Below are 22,500 nucleotides of genomic sequence, written 5' to 3'. Positions count from 1 at the left end.
TCATGTCTACTGTCTCGTGTCTCATGTCTACTGTCTATTGTCTCGTGTCTCATGTCTCGTGTGGTGTCGTTTATTCATATTTTGTTTTATTTGTTATAATTGTTGTGCTTTGTCTGAAAGCATCTGAACGGGTTTTGTGCAGGAGTGTCTGACGTTCATCTTCCATCATCCCCTGTAGTTTCTCGTCCTGTAGTTACTCAGTGATGTCATCATGTTCATGACGCTCTCTAGCAATAAATGTGCCATTTTCTGAACATTTCATGTCTCCTGTCTCGTGTCTCAAGTCTCCTGTCTCCTGTCTCGTGTATCTCGTGTCTCGTGTAGCTCGTGTCTCATGTCTCCTGTCTCATGTCTACTGTCTCGTGTCTCATGTCTCGTGTCTCATGTCTCATGTCTCGTGTCTCAAGTCTCCTGTCTCATGTCTCGTGTCTCGTGTATCTCCTGTCTCGTGTCTACTGTCTCGTGTCTCATGTCTCCTGTCTCGTGTCTCCTGTCTCATGTCTCAAGTCTCCTGTCTCGTGTCTCATGTCTCTTGTGGTGTCGTTTATTCATATTTTGTTTTAGTTGTTATAATTGTTGTACTTTCTCTGAAAGCATCTGAACGGGTTTTGTGCAGGAGTGTCTGACGTTCATCTTCCATCATCCCCTGTAGTTTCTCGTCCTGTAGTTACTCAGTGATGTCATCATGTTCATGACGCTCTCTAGCAATAAATGTGCCATTTTCTGAACATTTCATGTCTTCTGTCTCGTGTCTCAAGTCTCCTGTCTCCTGTCTCGTGTATCTCGTGTATCTTGTGTCTAATGTCTCGTGTCTTGTGTCTCATGTCTACTGTCTCATGTCTCATGTCTACTGTCTATTGTCTTGTGTCTCATGTCTACTGTCTCGTGTCTCATGTCTACTGTCTATTGTCTTGTGTCTCATGTCTACTGTCTCGTGTCTCATGTCTACTGTCTGTTGTCTTGTGTCTCATGTCTACTGTCTCGTGTCTCATGTCTACTGTCTATTGTCTTGTGTCTCATGTCTACTGTCTCGGTGTCTCATGTCTACTGTCTATTGTCTTGTGTCTCATGTCTACTGTCTCGGTGTCTCATGTCTACTGTCTATTGTCTCGTGTCTCATGTCTCGTGTGGTGTCGTTTATTCATATTTTGTTTTATTTGTTATAATTGTTGTGCTTTGTCTGAAAGCATCTGAACGGGTTTTGTGCAGGAGTGTCTGACGTTCATCTTCCATCATCCCCTGTAGTTTCTCGTCCTGTAGTTACTCAGTGATGTCATCATGTTCATGACGCTCTCTAGCAATAAATGTGCCATTTTCTGAACATTTCATGTCTCCTGTCTCGTGTCTCAAGTCTCCTGTCTCCTGTCTCGTGTATCTCGTGCCTCGTGTAGCTCGTGTCTCATGTCTCCTGTCTCATGTCTACTGTCTCGTGTCTCATGTCTCGTGTCTCATGTCTCGTGTCTCAAGTCTCCTGTCTCATGTCTCGTGTATCTCGTGTCTCGTGTATCTCCTGTCTCGTGTCTACTGTCTCGTGTCTCATGTCTCCTGTCTCGTGTCTCCTGTCTCATGTCTCAAGTCTCCTGTCTCGTGTCTCATGTCTCTTGTGGTGTCGTTTATTCATATTTTGTTTTAGTTGTTATAATTGTTGTACTTTGTCTGAAAGCATCTGAACGGGTTTTGTGCAGGAGTGTCTGACGTTCATCTTCCATCATCCCCTGTAGTTTCTCGTCCTGTAGTTACTCAGTGATGTCATCATGTTCATGACGCTCTCTAGCAATAAATGTGCCATTTTCAGAACATTTCATGTCTTCTGTCTCGTGTCTCAAGTCTCCTGTCTCCTGTCTCGTGTATCTCGTGTATCTTGTGTCTAATGTCTCGTGTCTTGTGTCTCATGTCTACTGTCTCGTGTCTCATGTCTACTGTCTATTGTCTCGTGTCTCATGTCTCCTGTCTCGTGTCTCATGTCTCATGTATCTCGTGTCTAATCTCTCCTGTCTCGTGTCTCATGTCTCCTGTCTACTGTCTCGTGTCTACTGTCTCCTGTCTCATGTCTCCTGTCTCGTGTCTCCTGTCTCGTGTATCTCATGTCTAATGTCTCGTGTCTTGTGTATCATGTCTACTGTCTCATGTCTCATGTCAACTGTCTTGTGTCTCATGTCTTGTGTCTATTGTCTCCTGTCTCATGTCTCCTATCTACTCTCTACTGTCTCATGTCTCATGTCTCCTGTCTCGTGTGTCTCATGTCTCGTGTCTCCTGTATCTCGTGTCTCCTGTCTCGTGTATCTCGTGTCTAATGTCTCGTGTCTTGTGTCTCATGTCTACTGTCTCGTGTCTCATGTCTCCTGTCTTGTGTCTCCTGTCTCATGTCTCAAGTCTCCTGTCTCATGTCTCATGTCTCGTGTGGTGTCGTTTATTCATATTTTGTTTTAGTTGTTATAATTGTTATACTTTGTCTGAAAGCATGTCTCGTGTATCTCGTGTCTCGTGTATCTCGTGTCTCATGTCTCATGTCTACTGTCTCGTGTCTCATGTCTCGTGTCTCGTGTCTCATGTCTCCTGTCTCATATCTCAAGTCTCCTGTCTCATGTCTCGTGTATCTCGTGTCTCGTGTATCTCCTGTCTCGTGTATCTTGTGTCTAATCTCTCCTGTCTCGTGTCTCATGTCTCGTGTCTCCTGTATCTCGTGTCTCCTGTCTCGTGTCTAATGTCTCGTGTCTTGTGTATCATGTCTACTGTCTCATGTCTCATGTCAACTGTCTTGTGTCTCATGTCTTGTGTCTATTGTCTCCTGTCTCATGTCTCCTATCTACTCTCTACTGTCTCATGTCTCATGTCTCCTGTCTCATGTCTCGTGTCTCCTGTATCTCGTGTCTCCTGTCTCGTGTATCTCGTGTCTAATGTCTCGTGTCTTGTGTCTCATGTCTACTGTCTCATGTCTCATATCTACTGTCTATTGTCTCGTGTCTCATGTCTCCTGTCTCATGTCTCGTGTATCTCGTGTCTAATCTCTCCAGTCTCGTGTCTCATGTCTCCTGTCTACTGTCTCGTGTCTCCTGTCTCGTGTATCTTGTGTCTCATGTCTACTGTCTCATGTCTCATGTCAACTGTCTTGTGTCTCATATCTCATGTCTATTGTCTCCTGTCTCATGTCTCCTATCTACTGTCTACTGTCTCGTGTATCATGTCTACTGTCTCGTGTCTCACGTCTACTGTCTTGTGTCTATTGTCTCATGTCTCGTGTCTAATGTCTCATGTCTCGTGTCTCGTGTCTCATGTCTACTGTCTCGTGTCTCATGTCTCATGTCTCCTGTCTCATGTCTACTGTCTCGTGTCTACTGTCTCATGTCTCCTGTCTACTTTCTACTGTCTCATGTCTCGTGTGGTGTCGTTTATTCATATTTTGTTTTAGTTGTTATAATTGTTGTTGTGCTTTGTCTGAAAGCATCTGAACGGGTTTTGTGCAGGAGTGTCATTCCCTCTGACGTTCATCTTCCATCATCCCCTGTAGTTTCTCGTCCTGTAGTTACTCAGTGATGTCATCATGTTCATGACGCTCTCTAGCAATAAATGTGCCATTTTCAAAACATTTGAGTGTAGCTTTTTGACAAATGGAGCCAAATTATCTGATACTCACTGATCAATATAATGGAGGGAATCCAATAAACAGAGGTGAGAAAAAGTATGTGAACCCTTTGGAATTAGCCGGTTTTCTTTGTTGATTAGGACCCGAGCACCGAGGACGCTATTGTTCTTCTGGGTGCTTAGTATATTTTTCCTAAATTAATCGCATTTTTGAGGGCCTAAACATACTCGAAACACGTGAAACTTTGCACATGTATCAGAAGCGGCGGAAATGTACATCAGATTCAGAATTAGGTGTGGCAAAATGGATCGATAGCAGCACCTATACATTTTCATCAATGCGCTTTGCACTACGTTTCACCTACACGTACCAAAATTGGTACACTTATGTAACATGCCAATACCTACAAAAACGTCTCTGGACCCATGCCCTAAACCCAACAGGAAGTCAACCAACTTCACATGTTTGATAAGAGTGTTGGCCTGAAATCTACATGCCTATATTCAGTTATAGTCATAGCGCCACCTACTGGGAAATGGAAATTACTTGTTTTACTCTGTGATACACTCAGGCATGCAGAAATGTTTCTGTTGGAAAGCAGCAGCTTCCTTCATGATGTTCTGCCATGAACACATACCTGTTTAATGTTTTCAGTATAGTAGACTCATGAACAGAGATGTTCACCAGTTCCAATGATTCCTTCAAGTCTTTATCTGTCACACTAGGGTTCATCTTTACCTCATTGAGCATTCTGCGGTGTTCCCTTTGAGCCATCTTGGCTGGACGGCCACTTCTAGTGAGAGTACCTATAGTACTAAATCATCTCCATTTATAGACAGTTTGTCTAACTGTGGACAGATGAATATCTAACGGCCACTTCTAGTGAGAGTACCTATAGTACTAAATCATATCCATTTATAGACAGTTTGTCTAACTGTGGACAGATGAATATCTAATGGCCACTTATAGTGAGAGTACCTATAGTACTAAATCACCTCCATTTATAGACAGTTTGTCTAACTGTGAACAGATTAATATCTAACGGTCACTTCTAGTGAGAGTACCTATAGTACTAAATCATCTCCATTTATAGACAGTTTGTCTAACTGTGAACAGATGAACATCTAACGGCCACTTCTAGAGAGAGTACCTATAGTACTAAATCATCTTCATTTATAGACAGTTTGTCTAACTGTGAACAGATGAACATCTAACGGCCACTTCTAGAGAGAGTACCTATAGTACTAAATCACCTCCATTTATAGACAGTTTGTCTAACTGTGGACAGATGAACATCTAACGGCCACTTCTAGTGAGAGTACCTATAGTACTAAATCACCTCCATTTATAGACAGTTTGTCTAACTCTGAACAGATGAACATCTAACGGCCACTTCTAGTGAGAGTACCTATAGTACTAAATCACCTCCATTTATAGACAGTTTGTCTAACTGTGAACAGATGAACATCTAAACTCTTCAAGACAACTTTGTAACCCTTTCCAGCTTTATGCAAAGCAACAATTCTTCTGAGATCTCTTGGTCCATATCAGCAGATGCTTCTTGTAAATAGCAAACTTTGGAGTGCTTTTTATAAGTCAAAGTAGCTCTAACCCACACCTCCGATCTCATTTCATTAATTGGATGCCAGGTTTGCCAACTCCTGACTCTCATGAGCTTTTCTTGGTTTTAGGTTTTCATCTTAAAAAATACAAAATGTCTACAAAACATTTGAAAATTCTTCCCTTAAATAAACGGTCCACAGTAACATGATGCTGCTGATGTTTTACTATCATGTGGGTAAAATTTGCCATATATATGAAGCTGAAATAGTCAAGCAATTTAATAATTCATTTTTAAAGAATTTGGATACCAAGTGAATATTAAAGAAAAAAGGAAGAATGGTTCAAAGTTACCAAACAGACCCAAACTATACAAAGTTTTACCTAAATTTACCATGTTAACCACAGTGCTGTAAATGTTTTACTGCAATTTGTATACAATTAGACTTTCATTTTAGATTGTTATTATATAAAAGAGCAAATAAAGCCACCTTTTCAAGACTTCTCTGTTTCCTAGTAAAAATCAAAAATGTCAGTTTTAAAGTGCAAGTGTCTTCTTAAAAGGGGCCTTTGTCATTTCTGTATTATTAAAACACCGGATCTGCAATGCATCCTCTGATGACATCACAAGTCACGTGTTTTCACTGTGTGACCTGTCATCTGCGGAATTAAGTGAGTTTTAGGTGTGTGTCACACGCTCCCAAAACTTCAAAATGATGCCATGACATCATCAGCAATCACTGATGTCTGTCGGTCTGTCTGACTCATCTGCACACACACACACACACACACACACACACACACACACACACACACACACACACACACACACACACACACACACACACACACACACACACACACACCCACACACACCCCCACACACCCTGGAACTCGATTGCAGAACATTCCTGAGTTAATGGCTTCATGCAGAAATCACACACACTCACATATTAAACATGACTGACATTTAATGATGAACTCAATCAGAATCTGAATGTTTATGTATTTATATACCTGTACCATGATATTGACATAGTAATTCAAGGTGCTTCCAATAATACAATGGTGCAATCAGACATGTTAGTGTGGTTCTGTACTGACTCTTAAAAAGTTTAAATAATGAAAATAAAAAGGAGACTTTTTAGATAAGAAGGTGTATTTAAAACAGAATATATACATTATTAATAAATAAATAAATTAATTAATACATTAATTTATTTATGTATTAATTAATTAATTTATATATGTGTTTAATTTATCAATAAATATATGTATTTATTTAAATTAATTAATTCATTAATTAATATATTGATTTATTTAATTTATCAATTCATATATGTATTTATTTAATTTATTTATTTAATAATGAATGTATTTATATATTTATTTAATTTATCAATTAATATATGTATTTATTTATTTAATTAATTAATATATTTATTTAAATAATTTATCAATTAATGTTTGTATTTATTTAATTTATTTATTTGATAATGAATGTATTTATATATTTATTTAATTTATTAATTAATATATGTATTTATTTGTTTATTTAATTTATTAATGAATTAATATATGTATTTATGTATTTCATTTATTTATCAATATATGTATGTATTTATTTAAATAAATAATTAATTAATTTATTTATTTATTTAATTTATTAATATATGTATTTATTGTATGACTTTTCTTTAAAAAATAGCAAAAATCGAGGTCACGATGAGACGGTGAGCTTGTTAAAATTTCAATCCAGACAACATTTTAAAAATACTTTGCAGTAGGACAATTATGCTGAAAATAAATATTTTGTAAACACACATTATTGCATTATTCCCTCCTTATGGTGTCCTTCACAAAAATAGACCATAAAGTAACATCACCATAGTAACTCTAGTTATTGTATGGAATCTTCTTCAAACAGTGTAAGAAGCTTCCAGAAACTTTAAGATGTTATTTATTTTTTATTTTTTTTATTTATTTATATGGTGGCTAATGCCAAGCTTCTACAGATGTACTGTAGCTAATAATAATAATAATAATAAAACAATAATTAATGTGTCTTTATTTGTAGCATTTTGAATAGTAGTTTGATCATGTGTTTTGAAGAACATTGGAGCCTCAGACTGGATTTGTTATAAAAGGATACAATAATAAAACTCATTTAAAATTTCTCAAATTGTTTGGGATCATGTGAACTCTAGAATATTCCCAAATATGGCCTCAGAATTAGCACAGTAAACTCGCTGTTGCCCTGCTGCTGGATGCAGGTGTTGATAGGGGGCGTGACTCAAACCCGTGCAGGTGTGTCCTGTGACCTGCACAGGTGATCCGCCCATGTGTCAAAGTCACCGCGCGCTCGCAGTGGGCTCAGATTCACCTGCGACACACGCGAGGAAACACATCGTGATCCGGATTGAACGGTAAATTCATTTCACTTCATCTCATGCTCTTATTTACACGAAACGAACTTTACAAGGTAAACGGAAGTCTCGAGACTGTTTGATCTTCTACAGAAATGTGTAGTTGAGCTGTCGAGTGTGATCAGAAGGTCAAAGTGTGAGAGGTAAAATATTCATCATGTAACGTGAACCGCTGTTGGCTTCACATGTTTATAAAGTTTCTCTAAATATGACTGAAATTCCTCAAATTTACGTCATTAATAAGAATAATAAGAAAATACTCCTGCGAATTCAAAGTTAGCTGAGAGATGTGTGACGCCAAACAAACTATCAACATTTACCATGTTACTACAATGGTTTTTAGACATGTATTGTGAAGATCCCATGATGTCTGGGCACATGCAATGCCAATTCTATGTTGTTGTTATATACCATGTGTTTTGGACATGTAACATGTTTTTTGGACATGTAACATCGCAGTACGGCGTTTTTTGAACATGTACCATCGCAATACCATGTGTTTTGGACATGTACCATCGCAATACCATGTGTTTTGGACATGTACCATCGCAATACCATGTGTTTTGGACATGTACCATCGCAGTACCATGTGTTTTGGACATGTACCATGTTTTTGGACATGTACCATCGCAGTACCATGTTTTTGGACATGTACCATCGCAGTACCATGTGTTTTGGACATGTACCATGTTTTTGGACATGTACCATCGCAGTACCATGTTTTTTGGACATGTACCATCGCAGTACCATGTGTTTTTGGACATGTACCATCGCAGTACCATGTGTTTTTTGGACATGTACCATGTTTTTGGACATGTACCATCGCAGTACCATGTTTTTGGACATGTACCATCGCAGTACCATGTGTTTTGGACATGTACCATGTTTTTGGACATGTACCATCGCAGTACCATGTTTTTGGACATGTACCATGTTTTTGGACATGTACCATCGCAGTACCATGTGTTTTTTGGACATGTACCATCGCAGTACCATGTTTTTGGACATGTACCATCGCAGTACCATGTGTTTTGGACATGTACCATGTTTTTGGACATGTACCATCGCAGTACCATGTTTTTTGGACATGTACCATCGCAGTACCATGTGTTTTGGACATGTACCATGTTTTTGGACATGTACCATCGCAGTACCATGTTTTTTGGACATGTACCATCGCAGTACCATGTGTTTTTTGGACATGTACCATCGCAGTACCATGTGTTTTTTGGACATGTACCATCGCAGTACCATGTGTTTTTTGGACATGTACCATCGCAGTACCATGTGTTTTTTGGACATGTACCATGTTTTTGGACATGCACCATCGCAGTACCATGTGTTTTGGACATGTACCATCGCAGTACCATGTGTTTTGGACATGTACCATCGCAGTACCATGTGTTTTGGACATGTACCATCGCAGTACCATGTGTTTTGGACATGTACCATCGCAGTACCATGTGTTTTGGACATGTACCATCGCAGTACGGCGTTTTTTGGACATGTACCATGTTTTTGGACATGTACCATCGCAATACCATGTTTTTTGGACATGTACCATCGCAGTACGGCGTTTTTTGGACATGTACCATCGCAGTACGGCGTTTTTTGGACATGTACCATCGCAGTACGGCGTTTTTTGGACATGTACCATCGCAGTACCGCGTTTTTTGGACCTGCACCATCGCAGTACGCTGTTTTTTGGACCTGCACCATCGCAATACGGCGTTTTTTTTGGACCTGCACCATCGCAGTACGGCGTTTTTTTGGACCTGCACCATCGCAATACGGTGTTTTTTTGGACCTGCACCATCGCAATACGGCGTTTTTTGGACCTGCACCATCGCAGTACGGCGTTTTTTGGACCTGCACCATCGCAGTACGGCGTTTTTTGGACCTGCACCATCGCAGTACGGCGTTTTTTTGGACCTGCACCATCGCAGTACCATGTTTTTGGACATGTACCATCACAGTACGGCGTTTTTTGGACATGTACCATCGCAATACCATGTTTTTGGACATGCACCATCGCAGTACGGCGTTTTTTGGACATGCACCATCGCAGTACCATGTTTTTGGACATGTACCATCGCAGTACCATAGTTTTACCATTTTTGGACACATACTAAAGTAATACCATTTTTATATGCTTATACCATAATGATGGTATTCTTAGTACCTTGCAATATACAAATGGTCTATAAATACTTTGATTTATACCATAAAACTGAAGGATTAAAGTAGCATGTTTGTCCTTTCTAATCTCTGACTCAGTATAAAGGATTTCCTCAGAGTGAGTATCATTGCTCAGAGGAATGTGATCCGCCTGACAGGTGAAAGTTGTGATTACTTTGGTATTTATCAGGACGGATTCCTTCTTTTCACTAGAGGGTGGTCATCAGACCAGCAAAACTAGTAAAAGTGTTTTTGGAGTGCTGGTATTGATGTGATGGGTGTTCACATACTGCCAAAACAAAAGCAGATACAACAGCGGCAGGAGTGGCTCTATTGTCTCGGGATAATTGCAGAATGCAAGAAAAATGTTGGTCAATTTCAGCAGGGTGTATTTTCTTTTTCCTGGTGACTCACTGGTACCGTCAGAGAACATTATTTTTGACAAATTAATATATTTAACTGCTAAACAAAATTATAAACAGTTGTGTCAACAGTGCTTTAAATGCTGTATTTTTTTCATGTAACCTCAAGTTGTCCAATAAACACCGTTTTAGGATTTTGAGAAGATTCTGCACTATTTCTAGATGTCTAATCAAATGTAAGGCAAATGTATGACCAAGATGTGTGATTGGACATCTTGAAGTCTCAATAAACATACAGTATCTGTCAGAAGGTGCCTCAGGAGGAGAAAATTAGTGATGTATGAAATATGGAATGCTATTCAGTTTTTCATTCGTTGGGGAAATTCGTTAGTTTTTTTATGCCAGATATCAGTAAAACAAACACTCAGGTATGTGCACCACCCTCATGTACATTGTCTGATGTGCCAATCGCTCGTAATGTTTAATGTGCTTTTACCTCATGTCTGTTGTTATTAAAACTTTCCATGATGTTGCCATGGTGACCATTTAAAAAACACTGACTCATTCATGTAACATTGCAGAGGTGAAAGTGTCATTGTTACAATTTAACCTTGCACACATTCCATTTCTTGCCATCATGCGATTGCGTTACAATACGTAATGTCTCTTAGAGCGGCGAGTTATGCAACGTCAGGTGATGAAATATTCAGATTTACCATCATTTATCATCTTATGTAATATGTTGACTAAATGTATTTAGAGTTAGTGAATTTTGTGATCTGAATGCATGGAATGCATTTAACAGTCTTGAGAACATACAGTGAAGGTATGTTCAGAATGAAGGTCTCGCCCGCCGCTTTTCATATATAAAACGCCCAGCATGAAACCTATGAAAATATCTCGGGAGTTTGTCATTCTTGTGCGCTTCATAATTAGACAACACAACATGCTTATCTTCGATTATAAAAAAATGATCGAGAGTTCTGGCAAACATGCAGCAAATTTACTGCTATGGTAACACCGTGTTCTTTTGGACATTTACTGTGGTAAGGCCGTGCTTTTGGACACGAGTAATGGTAACACCGTGTTCTTTTGGACATTTACTGTGGTAAGGCTGTGCTTTTGGACACGAGTAATGGTAACACTGGGTTCTTTTGGACATTTACTGTGGTAAGGCCGTGCTTTTGGACACGAGTAATGGTAACACTGGGTTCTTTTGGACATTTACTGTGGTAAGGCTGTGCTTTTGGACACGAGTAATGGTAACACTGGGTTCTTTTGGACATTTACTGTGGTAAGACCGTGCTTTTGGACACGAGTAATGGTAACACTGGGTTCTTTTGGACATTTACTGTGGTAAGACCGTGCTTTTGGACACGAGTAATGGTAACACCGTGTTCTTTTGGACATTTACTGTGGTAAGGCCGTGCTTTTGGACACGAGTAATGGTAACACCGGGTTCTTTTGGACATTTACTGTGGTAAGGCCGTGCTTTTGGACACGAGTAATGGTAACACGGTGTTCTTTTGGACATTTACTGTGGTAAGGCCGTGCTTTTGGACACGAGTAATGGTAACACCGTGTTCTTTTGGACATTTACTGTGGTAAGGCCGTGCTTTTGGACACGAGTAATGGTAACACTGGGTTCTTTTGGACATTTACTGTGGTAAGGCTGTGCTTTTGGACACGAGTAATGGTAACACTGGGTTCTTTTGGACATTTACTGTGGTAAGGCCGTGATTTTGGACACGAGTAATGGTAACACTGGGTTCTTTTGGACATTTACTGTGGTAAGGCCGTGCTTTTGGACACGAGTAATGGTAACACTGGGTTCTTTTGGACATTTACTGTGGTAAGGCCGTGCTTTTGGACACGAGTAATGGTAACACTGGGTTCTTTTGGACATTTACTGTGGTAAGGCTGTGCTTTTGGACACGAGTAATGGTAACACTGGGTTCTTTTGGACATTTACTGTGGTAAGACCGTGCTTTTGGACATGAGTAATGGTAACACGGTGTTCTTTTGGACATTTACTGTGGTAAGACCGTGCTTTTGGACACGAGTAATGGTAACACGGTGTTCTTTTGGACATTTACTGTGGTAAGGCCGTGCTTTTGGACACGAGTAATGGTAACACCGTGTTCTTTTGGACATTTACTGTGGTAAGGCCGTGCTTTTGGACACGAGTAATGGTAACACGGTGTTCTTTTGGACATTTACTGTGGTAAGGCCGTGCTTTTGGACACGAGTAATGGTAACACCGGGTTCTTTTGGACATTTACTGTGGTAAGGCTGTGCTTTTGGACACGAGTAATGGTAACACTGGGTTCTTTTGGACATTTACTGTGGTAAGGCCGTGCTTTTGGACACGAGTAATGGTAACACTGGGTTCTTTTGGACATTTACTGTGGTAAGACCGTGCTTTTGGACACGAGTAATGGTAACACTGGGTTCTTTTGGACATTTACTGTGGTAAGACCGTGCTTTTGGACACGAGTAATGGTAACACCGTGTTCTTTTGGACATTTACTGTGGTAAGACCGTGCTTTTGGACACGAGTAATGGTAACACGGTGTTCTTTTGGACATTTACTGTGGTAAGACCGTGCTTTTGGACACGAGTAATGGTAACACCGTGTTCTTTTGGACATTTACTGTGGTAAGGCCGTGCTTTTGGACATGAGTAATGGTAACACGGTGTTCTTTTGGACATTTACTGTGGTAAGGCCGTGCTTTTGGACACGAGTAATGGTAACACTGGGTTCTTTTGGACATTTACTGTGGTAAGGCTGTGCTTTTGGACACGAGTAATGGTAACACTGGGTTCTTTTGGACATTTACTGTGGTAAGACCGTGCTTTTGGACACGAGTAATGGTAACACCGTGTTCTTTTGGACATTTACTGTGGTAAGACCGTGCTTTTGGACACGAGTAATGGTAACACTGTGTTCTTTTGGACATTTACTGTGGTAAGACCGTGCTTTTGGACACGAGTAATGGTAACACCGTGTTCTTTTGGACATTTACTGTGGTAAGACCGTGCTTTTGGACACGAGTAATGGTAACACTGTGTTCTTTTGGACATTTACTGTGGTAAGACCGTGCTTTTGGACACGAGTAATGGTAACACCGTGTTCTTTTGGACATTTACAATGGTAATCCCATGCTTTTGGACCTTTATCATGGTACTACCATGTGTTTTTCGATGTGTAGGCAACACTAACATTTTTTGGACAAGTTCCATATAAACGGCACTATAATCTTTGGACTACCATGTCAATATTATGATATATGATGATGTTAATTATTTAGTACTGTAGTGTTACCATCTGAGAGCACCACAGTACTTAATCAAATATATATAAAACTACACCCTCACATTATGATTCTACTGTTCATAATTGAGACTGCAGCATGCTCAGGGTATTTATTTAATGCCTTTGCTCATGCGGTCTAATTACACGCCTGTCATTCCACACTATGCAGCGAGCGTGCACACTGCCTAGGGCGTTCCTCAGAGCCCAGCCCTATGTCCCACCTGAGCTACTGTATGTTCAGCCATGTTCACTTTCTCCTGTGTGCAGGACGGTGTCTTCAGTGAGTGAGGCTGGAGGTCTGTAGCATGTGTTCTTATTCTGCATAATTCAGCATCACGTGTTGTGCCGAGTGAGCACTCTGCTCAATATTTATGATTTAGAAAGTGTTCATGTACATGCTCGGACCATGCATGCTTTCAATTATATAGTTTTGCACCAGATTTGAAGGTTATATCTGGCGAATACACACAAATAAATGCGCTCAACATGCCTAATAATGTCATGTTGTGATGTGTCAATAGGTGTAATTTTTCAGATAATCTCCTTATTTAAATGTTATTTGTTGGACGCATTAGCTCATTTCTTGAGTTGCCTTTGGCTGTTTCACATGTAATCATTTTAGATGTTCTCTGAACCTTTTTAACGGCCACACCTAAAATGCCATTAACTCTGTGTTTGCCAGAAACAAGCTGATGTTTCCAAAATACCAAATGCATGTGGGCTGGGATCAGTATTTTTGTGCTTTTTTTTACAGCAAAAAGCATCCTTAAAAAAGACAAAAATATTGCTAATAAAATTCTTTCTTTTTTATGCGGTGGCCCGTATGTGTTTTCTATCACCTGCTTGTTCCTTGCTGTTTTGGTGTCTTGCATTTCATTGTGGTCTGATTTGCATGTGAAGTCGGTTGCCGGGTATTTGTGCGGCTCCCCGAAGGATCTGCGCGCCTCTCAAACCCACAGCTTGGCAACCGCCCAATATTTGGTCACCAATTATTTCTTCTTGATTGGCTTCTGTCTCCAGCACAATTAAGCTCCACATCACGGCTAATTAGGATGGAGTTTGTTGGGTTTTTTCAAAGTAACTTTCTCTGAGGAGCGGGTGAATATCTCCCCCTGTCTGTCAGATTTGATTCAGGGTTTCTAGCCCTTTAGACTTTTAACGATTTTATTTTAAATATATATATTTTTAGGTCTCTTCCAGGCCTGAAAGTCTGTTATTTCCAGGTTTTCCATGACCGTGTAAACCCTGTAGATTAGGATCAAATCTTTGTGATTGTGTGAGATAAGGTGTTCAAGATCCACTCTGTTCATCAACATGTGAGCAAACAACCTTTACGTAACCGTGAAGGTGGGTCCAGCACTGGCTGATGTGCTAAAAAATGCTGTTTCAACCACGTCAACAGATCTTTCGTTTAGCCTAGTTGATGCATTTTGAACTTAATCAGAAACATTGGATAACAAAGTATTTGGACACTTTGGACAGGTCTGTTAGCTTCCTAACTAGTTGGCTAATTGGGTCGGGCTAGTAAGAGCTGGTGGACCACCTTGGACCAGCACCATACCAGCTACAATTCTTCAAGCTAGTTTAGATGGTTGATGAGCTAGACTACCAGCTGGTTGACCTGGGTTTGACCTAGTTTGCTATTTGGGTCAGGCTAGTTATAGCTGGTGGACCACCTTAGACCAGTAACAAACCAGCTGCAATGTTCCAAGCTAGTTTAGATGGTTGATGTGCTAGACTACCAGCTGGTTGACCTGGGTTTGACCTAGTTTGCTATTTGGGTCAGGCTAGTTATAGCTGGTGGACCACCTTGGACCAGCACCATACCAGCTACAATGTTCCAAGCTGGTTTAGATGGTTGATGAGGTAGACTACCAGCTGGTTGACCTGGGTTTGACCTAGTTTGCTATTTGGGTCAGGCTAGTTATAGCTGGTGGACCACCTTAGACCAGTACCAAACCAGCTGCAATGTTTCAAGCTGGATTAGATGGTTGATGAGCTAGACTACCAGCTGGTAGACCTGGGTTTGACCTAGTTTGCTATTTGGGTCAGGCTAGTCATAGCTGGTGGACCACCTTGGACCAGCACCATACCAGCTACAATGTTCCAAGCTAGTTTAGATGGTTGATGAGCTAGACTACCAGCTGGTAGACCTGGGTTTGACCTAGTTTGCTATTTGGGTCAGGCTAGTTAGAGCTGGTGGACCACCTTAGACCAGTACCAAACCAGCTGCAATGTTTCAAGCTGGATTAGATGGTTGATGAGCTGGACTACCAGCTGGTAGACCTGGGTTTGACCTAGTTTGCTATTTGGGTCAGGCTAGTTATAGCTGGTGGACCACCTGGGACCAGCACCATACCAGCTACAATGTTCCAAGCTGGTTTAGATGGTTGATGAGCTAGACTACCAGCTGGTAGACCTGGGTTTGACCTAGTTTGCTATTTGGGTCAGGCTAGTTGGAGCTGGTGGACCACCTTGGACCAGCACCAAAACAGCTGCCTTGTTCCAAGTTGGTTTAGATGGTCTGTTAGCTGGACTACCATCAGGCCTAGTTGATTTTTTTTGTCTAGTTGATGCATTTAATCAGAAACATTGGTTAAAGTTTGTGGACACTTAAGTCAGTAGTCAGTAGATGTATGTTGTTCACACAGGTGTCCTAGCAGAGCAACCACAGATGGAGTTCAGCACGTTCACTATCAACCTTCATTTTTAACACTAACTCCTATTGTTTTATCTTTGCAAACCTCACAAACTCGCTTGAAATGTTGCTTGTGATATTTTGGGTTGGATATGTTGTTATATAACACAATGACATTCACATTTTGTGTGACTAAATTGTCCAGATACTTCTAAGAGCCATTGCTCTGGTGTCTAGACATTTCAATACATTCTTGTGTCCTTGTGTTTTTGGAAGTAAGTCTCTCTTTGTGTGTGTTTTGCTTGAATTATTACTTTCAGTCAGTCGGATTCAAGTGTTGTCATCCGAGTCTGACATATTCCTAATGCAAGTGTTTAAACGAGCTATTCGTCATCTTTGAAAACCTGGATTTAGATGCACGATCTCAAACGAAACCTCTCCAACCTACAGAAACTCACCTCCGTTTTGTGGTGATAATTTGACATAATGACCTAATCTATTTTGAGCATGAGTTTGCATTTTGTAACCATCTAGCAATTAGTCTAATCAACCATGTGTATATGTCTTCTGTTCAGAATACTGGTTAGTGGTTGCTGAGGGGGGAATAAGCGCACACCATCTCTCCAATCGCCTAAATTGCATCTAAAATGTGATCTTTTCTCAGTAATCATTGGCTGATTGTGCAGCCAGGGGCATGAGGGCATAACAGGAGATATGTGGCCAGAGATACACAACAGAACATGCTAGCAAAGCACTCGTTCTGAAGCTCTTGTGAATGTTAACAACAGGCCTGAATGCCTAATTCCCAGCTGTGCTCATAGTCCCATTATAACACCCAAAGCTTTGCTTTTATTAACTGTTTGACATCAAGCCAAATTCTTAGTTTTCTGGATTTGCATTAATGATCTGAATCCTACTGGAACATCTAGCCAATGCTAGCTTCAGATGCTAACTGGTTGTACATGGTCATTAGCTGGCCCAAGTTGGTTTAAATGGTTTATGAGCTGGACTACCATATGATGGACCTGTTTTTTTTTTTAACCTAGTTTGCTATTTGGGTCAGGCTCATTAGAGCTGGTAGACCACCTTGGACCAGCATCAAACCAGCTACAATGTTCCAAGCTGGTTTAGATGGTTGATGTGCTAGACTACCAGCTGGTAGACCTGGGTTTGACCTAGTTTGCTATTTGGGTCAGGCTCATTAGAGCTGGTAGACCACCTTGGACCAGCATCAAACCAGCTACAATGTTCCAAGCTGGTTTAGATGGTTGATGAGCTAGACTACCAGCTGGTAGACCTGGGTTTGACCTAGTTTGCTATTTGTGTCAGGCTCATTAGAGCTGGTGGACCACCTTGGAACAGCTACAAACCAGCTACAATGTTCCAGGCTGGTCTAAAGTAGATTTGTTGTTTAGCTGAACTACAAGGTGGTGGACCTGGTTCCGATCAGTTGGACCATCTTGGTCACGTCAGCTAGAGATGATAGACCATCATGGACATACAACAAACTAGCTGCCATATTTCAATCTGGGTTTGATTAGCTAGACTAAAAGGTGGTTGACTTGGTTTTGACCTAGTTGGCTATCTGTGTCAGGCTAGTAATAGACGTATACCACCTGGGACCAGCACTAAACTAGCTAAAATGTTCCAAACTGTATTAAATGGTCAATTAGCTGGACTATAAGCTGGTGGACCTGGTTCTGACTAGTTGAACCGACTTGGGCACATTAGCTGTTAAACCACCATGGACGCATCAAACCAGCTGCTGTGTTCCAAGCGTGTTTAGAAGGTCTATTAGCTTCCTAACTAGTTGCCTATTTGGGTCGGTCTAGTAAGAGCTGGTGGACCACCTTGGACCTGCACCATACCAGCTACAATGCTTCAAGCTAGTTTTAAGTGTTTGATGTGCTGCACAATAAGCTGGTGGATCTGGTTTTAATCTATTTGGCTATTTGAGTGAGGCTAGTTGGAGCTGGTGGACCACCTTGGACCACAATCAAACCAGCTACAATGTTCCAAGCTGGATTTAGATGCTCGATCAGCTGTACTACCAGCTGGCAGACCTGGTTTTGAACTAGTTGTCCATTTTGATCAGGGTAGTGAGCAGGTTGACCAGCACCAAACCAGCTGCCATGTTCCAAGCTGGTTTAGATGCTCGATTAGCTGGACTACCAGCTGGCAGACCTGGTTTTGAACTAGTTGTCCATTTTGATCAGGGTAGTGAGCAGGTTGACCACCTTGGACCACAATCAAACCAGCTACAATGTTCCAAGCTGGTTTAGATGGATGATGAGCTAGACTACCAGCTGGGAGACCTGGATTTGACCTAGTTTTCTATTTGAGTGAGGCAATTTAGAACTGGTGGACCACCTCAGACCAGTACCAAACCAGCTGCCATTTTCCAAGCTGGTTTAGATGGTCTGTTAGCTGGACTACCAGCTGGCAGACCTGGTTTTGAACTAGTTTGCAATTTAGGTCAAGCTAGTTAGAGCTGGTGGACCACCTTAGACCAGTACCAAACCAGCTGCCATGTTCCAAGCTGGATTTAGATGCTCGATTAGCTGGACTACCAGCTAGCAGACCTGGTTTTGAACTAGTTGCACATTTTGATCAGGGTAGTGAACAGGTTGACCACCTTGGACCAGCACCAAACCAGCTGCCATTGTATGAGCTGATCTTTTTGTCCAGTAGGGTAAACGACCTGTCAAATTCTCTTATCTTAATGTTGTATTCTTACTCCACTCTCTCGGTAATGATTAGCTCAGAGTTTTCATGCAGTCGTCTGTGTGTAGATTCCAAATACTGTTGTTTACCGTGTTTAAAAGCCCAGGAACAGTGACGGTTCAGTTGGACGTTCTTGGTTTTCTCTGCCATGTCGTGAAAGTCTGACCTTGTAGACGAAGTAAGGTCATTGTATTTTGCAGTGCTACAGCATCTGCCATCTCCTAGCAACAACACTCGGGGTGTGTTTTGGAATTTGTCCAGGAGGCAAGAACTTTTACAGGGAATTCCAATGGAATGAGTCATGTTGTCATGGCAACAGTGGAGGCCAGTGAATGAGAAGTGTTTTTGGACATCAGCCAGTCGGATGCATGTCATCACTGAGGGATATTTAGTGTTGACGGGTATAACATCCGTGTTTTCAGCTTTTAGACTTGTGACATTTTGGCCTGACTAGAGATTTATATATGGTGTTATATATCACATAAAACATGTATAGTGATCATGAGCACGCTGTGAACGATACCTGACAAAGGCTGTGTTCTAAACTGAGACAGCAGTGTTTTCATCAGGTTGCTGTCTAGATAGGCAGCTCACTCGGTTTTCAAACACAACCACTGATTTACATCTAGAAATCAAGTTCTTAACTTGAAAGAGTTCTCGTCAATACATCCTCCACGTGCAGCAATGACCGCTTTACAGATTCTTGCTATTCCAGCTGTCAGTTTGTCCAGATACTCAGGTGACCTTTCACCCCACACTTCCTGTAGCACTTGACCTTTCACCCCACACTTCCTGAAGCACTTGCCATAGATGAGTCTGTGTTGTCGGGCACTTCTCACACACCTTACAGTCCAGCTGATCCCACAACAGCTCAATGGGGTTCAGATCCGTAACACTCTTTTCCAATTATCTGTTGTCCAATATCTGCGTTTATTTGCACACTCGAACCTTTTCTTTTTGTTTTTCTGTTTCAAAAGTGGCTTTTTTTGCAATTCTTCCCATAAGTCCTCCTGAGTCTTCTCTTTACTGTTGTACATGAAACTGGTGTTTAGCGGGTAGAATTCAATGAAGCCGTCAGCGGAGGACATGTGAGGCGTCTCAAACTAGAGACTCTGTTGTACTTCTCCTCTTGTTTAGTTGCACATCTGGTCTTCCACATCTCTTTCTGTCCTTGTTAGAGACAGTTGTGCTTTGTCTTTGAAGACTGTAGTTACACCTTTGTGTGAAATCTTATTTCAAGCATTGTATCGCTTCATTCCTTAAAACAATGATTGACTGATGAGTTTCTAGAGAAAGCTGTTCTGCCATGTTTGACCTAATATTGACCTTAAGACATGCCAGTCTATTACATACTGTGGCAACTCAAACACAAACACAGACAATGTTAAGCTTCATTTAATGAACCAAATATCTTTCAGCTGTGTTTGATATAATGGCAAGAGATTTTCTAGCACCAAATGATCAGTTTAGCACGATTACTCAAGGATTATGTGTTGGAGTGATGCAGCTGTCTAGATTTGATCAAAAATGACTTTTTTCCAAATATTGATGATGCAGTAATGTCCTGACTATACTGATACTATCTGATCAGTTGAACGCCACTTTGGTGATTTTAAAGTACCAATTTCCTTTCGAAACAGCAAAGTGTGAGTGAGTGTGTGTGTGTGTGAGAGTGAGTGAGTGAGTGTGTGTGAGAGTGAGTGAGTGAGTGAGTGTGTGTGAGAGTGAGTGAGTGAGTGAGTGTGTGTGAGTGAGTGAGTGTGTGTGAGAGAGTGAGTGTGTGTGTGTGAGAGAGAGTAAGTGAGTGTGTGTGAGAGTGAGTGAGTGTGTGTGTGTGTGTGTGAGAGTGAGTGAGTGAGTGAGTGAGTGTGTGTGTGTGTGTGAGAGAGTGAGTGAGTGAGTGTGAGAGAGAGAGTGTGTGAGAGAGAGAGAGTGTGTGAGAGTGAGTGAGTGAGTGTGTGTGTGAGAGTGAGTGTGTGTGTGAGAGAGTGAGTGTGTGTGTGAGAGAGTGAGTGTGTGTGTGAGAGAGAGAGAGAGAGAGTGAGAGTGAGTGTGTGTGAGAGTGAGTGTGTGTGAGAGTGAGTGTGTGTGAGTGTGAGAGAGAGAGAGTGAGAGAGTGAGTGAGTGTGTGTGTGTGAGAGAGAGAGTGAGTGTGAGAGTGAGTGAGTGTGTGTGTGAGAGTGAGAGTGAGTGAGTGTGTGTGTGTGAGAGAGAGTGAGTGTGTGTGTGTGAGAGAGAGTGAGTGAGTGTGTGTGTGAGAGTGAGTGTGTGTGAGAGTGAGTGAGTGTGTGAGAGAGAGAGAGAGAGAGAGAGTGTGAGAAAGAGAGTGTGCGTGAGAGAGAGAGAGTGTGTGAGTGTGTGTGAGAGAGAGAGAGAGAGAGAGAGAGTGTGTGTGTGTGAGTGAGTGAGTGTCAGTCATTCTACTTTACACCATCCAATCAATTACATGTGTATAAAATAGAGTCTCTCACATTGTCTCCTTGTTGAATCTGTTTTATTCGTAAATATGCCCTGATAGCAGTAAAATGGGTTGTGTTTCCTGTTCATTTTCAAAACTGAAGCTTTTCATGACAATTGCCAATTAAATTTTATTCGATTTGTGTAAAAACTTCCATTCTGCCTCTCGGGTAGTGTTTCTTGTTTTAAGGATATTTATTTATTTATTTATTTACAGGAAAATATTACAAAAATATGTAATTTGATGGCGGTGTAAAGGCACTAGTTGGTTTCTAATGGCTGAAGAATTTGATCGTTGACCCTTAATTGAAACATGAAGTTCTAAAGGTCAAAGTTCAACCCTCATATCCACATATTACTCACTTTTACTGGTTTTTGCAGGTATGAAAGGTCTCTAGATCTATACGACAGACTCTGTGGTGGTTATTTAGTGTTTTAATGTATTTATCAGTGGTTTGGTAATTATAAACCAGCTTTTTATCTCAACGCCTGCCTGACCTGACCGTGAGATAACCGTAAATTGCAAAGTACACTGGGATGTAACAGAAGTAAAATTGAAACAGTGTGTGTTTTAACCGAAAGCCCTTCACCTCTTAAAACTAGTGAACAACACTTCAACAACCCCACCCAAGCGCACGCACGCACGCACACACACACACACACACACACACACACACATGTGCACACAAAGGTGCATATTCTGTCTGACAGCCACCAATTGAGTTCACAGCCCCACCCGCACACACCCAGATCACAGAATGTTTGTGCATACCTCAAGACGCCGTCACAGAACTTTGTACAGATGTGTTCTTGTGTCGGACACATGGCACAACACACGCCTCCGGATAGACCGCATGCATGACTATAAATGAAACCCGTCTGACCATAAACGTTCTGGATGAATTATGCATAATGGCCCCAAATCGTGTTTGGACACAAGTCACACTTGAACATGTCTGGATATCATTGGATTAGATTGATTGATAGTAAATGTCTCTTGTGTGTAATTCATTTGAATTGGGTGACAATGAAAGGAGCTTTGCACCGCTAGAGTTTAATGAGGCAGAATTACAGTTATCATTTTTAACTCATTTGATGAATCACCTTGATGCTCCACACAGCGAGGAATATGACGAGCTGCTTTTAAAGCTAAAGCTGAATGATGAAGCGTTTTAGCTAAAACCGAGTTCAGTAAAGGTGAGTTAATAATGTGCTTTTATTGGGTTTTTATTACTGAAAGTTGCTCAGAAACATTG

At 41.0% G+C, this 22,500-nt stretch overlaps 1 protein-coding gene and 1 long non-coding RNA gene across 5 annotated transcripts in view; one reads left to right on the top strand and one right to left on the bottom strand.

Moving 5' to 3' along the window:
* LOC127627850 (uncharacterized) overlaps positions 1 to 22,500 on the bottom strand; it is a 258,329-nt gene that overhangs the window by 177,348 nt on the left and 58,481 nt on the right. The window lies entirely within an intron of this gene.
* LOC127627828 (cingulin-like protein 1) overlaps positions 7,488 to 22,500 on the top strand; it is a 66,275-nt gene continuing 51,262 nt past the window's right edge. For 2 of the 4 annotated variants that reach the window (XM_052104403.1, XM_052104400.1), the window contains exon 1: positions 7,488 to 7,569. The gene's annotated coding sequence lies outside the window, so the exon portion shown is untranslated. Of the gene's footprint in view, positions 7,570 to 22,079; positions 22,442 to 22,500 lie in introns of those variants that run through there. The other 2 variants (XM_052104402.1, XM_052104401.1) reach the window with 2 other exon arrangements.

The sequence above is a fragment of the Xyrauchen texanus genome, chromosome 34, assembly GCF_025860055.1.
Source record: "Xyrauchen texanus isolate HMW12.3.18 chromosome 34, RBS_HiC_50CHRs, whole genome shotgun sequence".
Classification (NCBI taxonomy): domain Eukaryota; kingdom Metazoa; phylum Chordata; class Actinopteri; order Cypriniformes; family Catostomidae; genus Xyrauchen; species Xyrauchen texanus.
Note: the sequence above shows the minus strand (reverse complement) of the source record. Positions and strands in the feature narration are given on the sequence as shown.